This window comes from Ceratotherium simum, chromosome 19, assembly GCF_057802395.1.
Source record: "Ceratotherium simum simum isolate JZ-2026a chromosome 19, ASM5780239v1, whole genome shotgun sequence".
NCBI classification, from domain to species: Eukaryota; Metazoa; Chordata; class Mammalia; order Perissodactyla; family Rhinocerotidae; genus Ceratotherium; species Ceratotherium simum.
In genome coordinates, this window is record NC_141918.1 from 45,976,131 (window position 1) to 45,983,435 (window position 7,305).

At 41.6% G+C, this 7,305-nt stretch overlaps 1 long non-coding RNA gene across 1 annotated transcript; it reads right to left on the bottom strand.

Moving 5' to 3' along the window:
• Window positions 1–1,664: 1,664 nt before the first annotated feature.
• On the bottom strand, window positions 1,665–7,231 carry LOC147914548 (uncharacterized). Its single transcript, XR_015555271.1, has 3 exons — window positions 7,147–7,231; window positions 4,779–6,762; window positions 1,665–3,872 (listed from the first exon to the last, which is right to left on the bottom strand). It is a non-coding gene; the product is annotated as an uncharacterized LOC147914548 (long non-coding RNA).
• Between the last annotated feature and the right edge of the window lie 74 nt (window positions 7,232–7,305).

Sequence of the window (7,305 nt, forward strand, 5' to 3'; positions counted from 1 at the left end):
AGATTGCTGGTATAGATTAGATTGCTTACAATCAAACTGTGGCTTTTACAGTGGAAGAAGTTTAAAAGAGGTCAGCGGTGGAAAAAAGTTGGGGGAAAAGAAGCATAGGATAGTTTGGTTATGAGTAAAGAAAAATTTTTTTCTTTGAGGTCAGCTAATAAGAATACGAATGAATGGCGTAGATGAGATTTATTGGCCTTGAGATTATAAAGAAATACAGGTGTGAATTTGACAAGAAAACTGACATTAACTTAAGATGATGGAGGTGTGCTGATTTACACAGTAGCTATTTTCTGTTGATTGTGGGGAGACAGGAAGTGCCTCTGGTCCTACTAAAATGGCTGTAAGATGGACCTCTCTATCATCCAGCAACTAAACGATCCTGAGTAGGCTGATTCATCTTCCTGTATCCCATTTTCTCCATTTTTAAAATAGGGATAATAATATCTACTTCTCTGAGTTGTCATGAGAATCAAGTTAATTTATGTATATGAAAGTGCCTTAGAAAATTGTAAAATGCCAGACAAAGGTAAGTTAGTACTATTACGGTGTTAGTCACATCATACTTTGTTTATGCTGAATTCTCTATGAGAAACGCGAAGTCCAAGGGTAACCTTGTTCCTGATAGAAAGTAGGAATTACTTTCAATGATTTATTTGAAGACATGGCTTTTAGGAAAGCATTATGAAGAAAAGCAGAAGTGTCTACATTATATTCTATAGACAAGTAAATGAAATAACTTATCAGGGAAAAAATAGGAAGGAGAATGTCGTCGTAAGGAGAAAGGATTTTTCCTTTGTCATTCTTTCTGTTACAAACGATTTACATAGTTTCCATTTAACAACAACAGATCAGGACTTCCCTTAAAGTCCTTTAGCAAAGCTCAAAGAACCACAAGTTGGGACTCTGGGCCACTTGCCAATATTTGCTCAGAGAGCTCTAAGTAAGGCAGTTTAATAATCAGAAACTGGAAATTTCTCTCCTTTCCCACACACAGCACTCCTCTCTCCCCCAGACATTTCCCTCCTTCCACCAGATGGAGGCCAATATACACGCAATATTTAGTACCAGGCAACAGCCACTTTAGCCTTAAGTATTTCCTTTTATACTGTTTTTCTTAAGGAGGAAGAAACGTGTTTATGATGCTTGTCTTTTACCTTCAGAAAAATCTAACATTCTTGACACGCTGGTGAAATACCACAAAGTTATTTCTATTTACCAAATATAAGCCAGGGAAGGTCTTTGTATTTATGTTTAGGAAATTGCTATTTAGGATGTGAAAAAGGGGCGCCTACTGTTGAGATGATACTTTACGAAATTAAGACAAACCCACCAAGACACTTCTTACTGTGACATGGAAAGAAACACTACACTGTATCAGACATATAGATGTAGCAGCTCTATAATACGTCTCTGCTAGAAATACTGAGAAATCTGCCTGAAAATGCCCTGTATCTTCTGACATCAGGGCTGAACAACTAAAAAAGTTATGGAATGAGATTATTTATGAAACAGAGAATGATTAAAGGAAATGAAGTTTATCTGGAATCCTGAATTGAAAAAAATCTGTTAGAATGTTTTGCTTATGACAAAAGTAAAGCACTTTCATTGTTGAAAATGTAAAATATACAGATAAACAAAAAGAAGGAAAAACTCAAGCCATAATTTATTCATCCAGAGATCACAGTACAAATATATTTGGTATACAACCTTTCAGGCATTTTCTTATAAATCCATCTGTATATTTAAAAAATATGGGCTCCTACTCGACATACCAACTCGTAACCTACTAAATATACGCATGTGTCAAAGTACTGTGGTTAAGAACACAGGTTCCCGTCAGACTGCTTGGGTTCAGATCTCAGCTCTGTCAGTGACTCAATGGGGTGATGTTGGGCAAGTTTCTTTTTTTATTTTTTTGGTGGCAAAGATTCACCCTAGGCTAACATCTGTTGCCAAACTTCCTCTCTCTCTCTCTTTTTCCTTCCCAAAGCCCTAGTACATAGTTACATATTCTAGTTGTAAGTCCTTCTAGTTCTTCTGTGTGAGCCGCTGCCACAGCATGGCTACCAACAGATGAGTGGTGTGGTTCTGTGCCAGGGAACTGGGCCCAGGCCGCGGAAGCAGAGTGAGCCGAACTTTAACCCCTAGGCCATCAGGGCTGCCTCGAAAGTTTCTTAACTGTTCTGCTGATGGGACTGGAGGTTTTGAGCAGAGGAGTGACAGGATCTAGAGCAGGAAGGATTAACCTGCCATTGACCAAGATCAGAAATCTATGGGGCCAGCCGCATGGAGCAGATGTTAAGTACACGCACTCTGCTAACCGGTGGCCCAGGTTCGGATCCCGGGCACATGCCGATGCACCTCTTGTCCGGCCATGCTGAGGCGGCGTCCCACATACAGCAACTAGAGAGATGTGCAACTATGACGTATAACTATCTACTGGGGCTTTGGGGAGAAAGGGGGAAAAAAAAGGAGGAGGACTGGCAATAGATGTTAGCTCAGGGCCGGTCTTCCTCAGCAAAAAGAGGAGGATTGGCATGGATGTTAGCTCAGGGCTGATCTTCCTCACAACAGAAAAAAAAGATCAGAAATCTATGAATAAAAGAGGTTTGTAGTAGGGAGATCAGCAGTTTAAGCTATTGGACATCCAAGTCGAAATATCAAGTGTGCAGTGGGGTTTCGATTTGGAGAAAGGTATGAATAGAGTTAGAAATGTGGGAGTCATGAGCATATAGATATTGAGAGCTTTGAGACTGGATGAGACTAAGGGAGTAAATGTAGATAGAGAAGAAGAGCAAGGAGTAAGCCCTGGGGCACTCCAACACTAGGAGGTTATGGAAGAAATATAAGGAAACGGAATTTAAAATGTGATAAAGGTGAAGCTAACTGGTGGGGAAAGGATGGTGAGTTAGTGCAGCTTCCTCACGTTGCAAGGAATGGAGACACCTGAGTAGATAAACATGAATGACATGTGTTTGCTTTGAGTGGCAAGTCACTGCTCCTGCACTTAGATATTCCAGCGTCTTGGCCTCTCCCGATCTTCATCAGTGTAGTTTATGGTTTCCGATGTTCTTCGTGCACCTTCTTTTTTCCTGTGAATAATCTGTTTGGTCTGTTCATACTTGCTGCCTTTAATTCATTTACTACCATTCTCCCTTAAACCCACTACAATCAGGCTTCTTCCCCAACCCCAACAGTAAAGTTGCTTTTATCAGCTTTACCTCCACTCAGTTCCCAGTCCTCCTCTTCTCACCAACTCAGCCTTTGACTGAGCTGATTACTCCCTCCCACTTGAAACAATCTTTGCTTTACCTCCAGCCACCACTTTCTCCTGGTTATTCTCCTGGTTCTCACCAGCCACTTTTTCTCAGTCATGTTTGACCATTTCTCGTTTCTCTTATTTCTAAATGCTAGAGGGCTCCATGCTCAGTCCTTGGAACTTTTCTCTTTCTTATTTATACTTAGTCTTTTGGTGATCTCTTCTAACTTCATGAATGTAAACACTATATGCTAAAGATTCTAAAATTTATATCTCCACTTCGGGCTCATATATCCAACTACCTAATGACACTGCCACTTAGATGTCAAATAGGCATCTGTAGTAGACTGTATTATTTTTCAAAATATGTTTTACCTTTTTCAGTGCTAGGATTATATTTAATCCTGTTCTGCTGATGTCAGGGCTGGCCATGTGACTTGCTTCGGTCAATGACATGTGAGTAGAAGTGACATGTGCCAGTTCTGAGAAGAAGACTTAAGAGCCATCATGTGGCTCCACTGTGCTCTCTCTTCCCTCTGTTTTAACACCAGAAACATCCCTGCTCCTTCAGCCTGGGTCATGGGATGAAGTCTGCACAGCCAGAGCCAACCTGCAATGGACACAGATGTGAGCAAGAAATAAACCTTTTTGATTTAAGGCATTAAGATTTTTAGAGTTGTGTACTGCAACAAACTGTTTCTAAACAGACTGATATAACATCTCAAATTAATATGCCCAGAACCCAATGCCTGGTCTTTCCTGCCCTCAAACTTGCTCTTCCCAGAGTTCCCCATCTTAGTAAACATCAGCTTCAACCTTTTAGTTTTCAGACTAAGAACCCTGGGGTTGTCCTTGATGACACCTGGTATCTCACACTCTACATAGAGGCACTGGGGACACTTCCATGAACTAAAAGCAGACAAAAATGATGAAAATTCCTGTTGAGATTACATTCAGTGAGGATGAAACAGACAATAACAAATAATCATAGTAAGTTAAATATGTAGTATTTAAATAATTATATCTAATACTGCTATATAATATTAAATATTTAAATTTAAATATCTAGAAGGTAATGGATGCAATGGAATACTAGAACCAGGTAAATGGGAAGGAAGCGCTGGGGGTGAGAGTGAGGGATAGGTGGTCAGGGTGGTCAGAGTTGACCTCATTGGGGAAGTAAACATGGAGCAAAGACTTTAAGGAGATGAGAGGAGAAATCTGCATGACTAGTAGTAGAAAGAGTGTTCCGGGCAGAGAGACAGCCAGCGCAGAGGCCCAAATGTGGGAGCATGCCTGGCTGGCACAAGTAACAACAAGGAGTCCAGTGTGGCTTGAAAAGAGGAAGCAATGGTATTATTGGTGGTAGCTGACGTCAGAATGTGTGGAGGTGGGCAGGTGGCATATAAGGTAGAGTCTTCGGGGTCCTCATAGGGAAGTGCTTTAGCTTGTACTCTCAGTGGGATGTGGAACCATTGAAGGCTGTTGAGCAGAGCAGTGACACAATTTGACTTACATTTTAAAAGGATCGCTGTGGCTGCTATGTTGAGACTAGACAGGAATGGGGGTGGGACGAAGGCTGGAAGTAGGGAGACCAGTTAGGTTACTGGATAATTCATATGAAAGGTGATGGTGGCTCAGTCACGGTTGATAGTAGTGATAATGTCAGATTCTGGACGTACTTGAAAGAATTTCCTGATAGATTGGATACGAAGAGTTAAAAAGAAGCATCAAATATGATTTCAAAATTTTTCCCGAGTAGGTGACAGAACGGAGTTTCCCTCAACTAAGATGGTAGCAGGTTTTGGGAGGGGAAGAGGAGCTCAGCTTCAGACAAGTTTATAACATCTGTTAGACATGTGTACGGGGTGGCTGAATAGGAAGTTGGATACTCAAGTCTGGAGTTCAGGGAAGAGGTCTATACTAGAGATTTAAATTTGGGAGTCGTTGGCATACATATAGTGTTTAAAGCAACGGACTGCATGAGATCACCAAAAGAGTGAGTGTAGCTAAAGAGAAGAGTGTCATCAAGTTATATACATTAAATATATATAGCTTTTTGTATGTCAGAGAGACAGACAGAGAGAGAGAGAGAGGGAGGGAGGGAGGAAGGGAAGGAGAGAGAATGGAGATGAGAACCCAGGACCAAAGCCCATTAATGACAGAGGTTTGGAAGAAAAGGAAGCAGCCAAAGAGACTGAGAAGGAACAGGCAATCAGGTTGCCGGAAAGTTGAGACAGTGTGGTGTCCTGGAAACCAACACAAGAAAAGTTTTGTACCAAGGGAGAGAGAATGATCAACTGTTGCCAAAAAAAATGAGCACTGAGAAGTGACCATGAGATTTGGCAACACAGAGGTCATTGGTTACCTTGATAGAACAGTTTGGATGGAATGGTGGCAGTGAAAGCCTGATAGGAGACAGTGTGAGAGGAGAGGAGGAGAGAGATTGGGAAGAGTACAGACAACTTTTTTGGGGAGTTTGGTTGCAAAAGAGAGCAGAGAAATGGATTAGTAAATGAAGGTGAAAGCAAGGACAAATGAAGGCTTGTTTGAATTACGGCATGATGTCCAAACTTGGCTCTTAATAATGTTTGCTGCTGAAAACAGTAATGTGACTCCCATCCATATTCTAAATTATTCTCAAATAAGGTGATATCCTAATGCATCATTCTACATGCAACACATTCATGGTTTTTTTCAGTCGTGATTTTAACCAAAAAAGTAGTTAAAAAAATGAGAATGATGGGTAAATTCCCCATTAATCAAGTTTATAAATTGATCATAGTGAGTTACTATATAGTAAGCACTTTAGCAATTAAGAAACTTGACCTCTAAAACTGAAAACATTATCTTCTAAAGTAATAACCAGATCATTAATTGCTTCAAGTTTATTCTAGCTGGCATCATACAGGATAAATGACATTACAAAAGCATAACTCAGACTCTGTCTTAGATAGGAGCCCTAAAGCTTCTGTATTTAAATGAAAGCGAGCCATCTGATCACTTGGACGGTTTTACATACCATCACTACCTATTGGTAATAACATTTATTGAGAGCTTTGTGCCAGGCTGCTACGCGTTACTTCTCACAACAACGTTTTTTTTTTTTTTTTTTTTTAAAGATTTTATTTATTTTATTTTTTCCCCCCAAAGCCCCAGCAGATAGTTGTATGTCATAGCTGCACATCCTTCTAGTTGCGGCATGTGGGACTCGGCCTCAGGGTGGACGGAGAAGTGGTGCCTCGATGCGCACCCGGGATCCGAACCCGGGCCGCCAGCATTGCAGCGCGCGCACTTAACCACCAAGCCACAGGGCCGGCCCTCACAACAACGTTTGCATTAAGCATTATTATTATCCTCATTTTAAGATGAAGAAACAGAAAGCCTCGGCACAGAAAGATAAGTAACTTAGCCCAAGTCTTCACAGATGGCAAGTCGTATAGTTCTCCGACTTCAGACCCTTCTCGGAAGCAGGGCTGCCGCTGGCTCTTGCAGGGCCCCTGTGAAATTAGAAAACGGCATTCCATTTCGCAAGTAAAATTTCTAGCTATTGTCACAACAACCCGAATGTCTGTTTCCCAGGGGAGTTAGCCAGAGCACCAACTGGTAGCAACTCCGCCTGTGCGCACACAACCGCCTGTATAACACAGGACCCCTCATCTACCCGTGCATGAGCAACGTGAGATAAAGGCCGCTGTTCTGACCTAACTGGTGCTGTTAACAACAACAATAAAAGGTAAACAGGGAACTGAAGCTCAGCTTCGGACATGTTGAGCTTAAGCATCTAAAATTACCGTGGCTCAAAAATGCAGACACAGAGCGTCAAATATGATCTATGTTGAAAAGAAAGCTCTAAAAATTTCATTCATTCTCTTAAAACCTACCAATTTTTTAAAACTTTTTTCTTAACGACAGCGTAACGCACTCTCGGGCCATGTTACATGACAGACTTCCGGGGAAAACTCCAGAGCACCCAACAGGTTCCACTTGGCCGGGCGCCAGGGCGCGCCGGTGACGTCACGGCGGCGCGGGGCGCGCTCCTG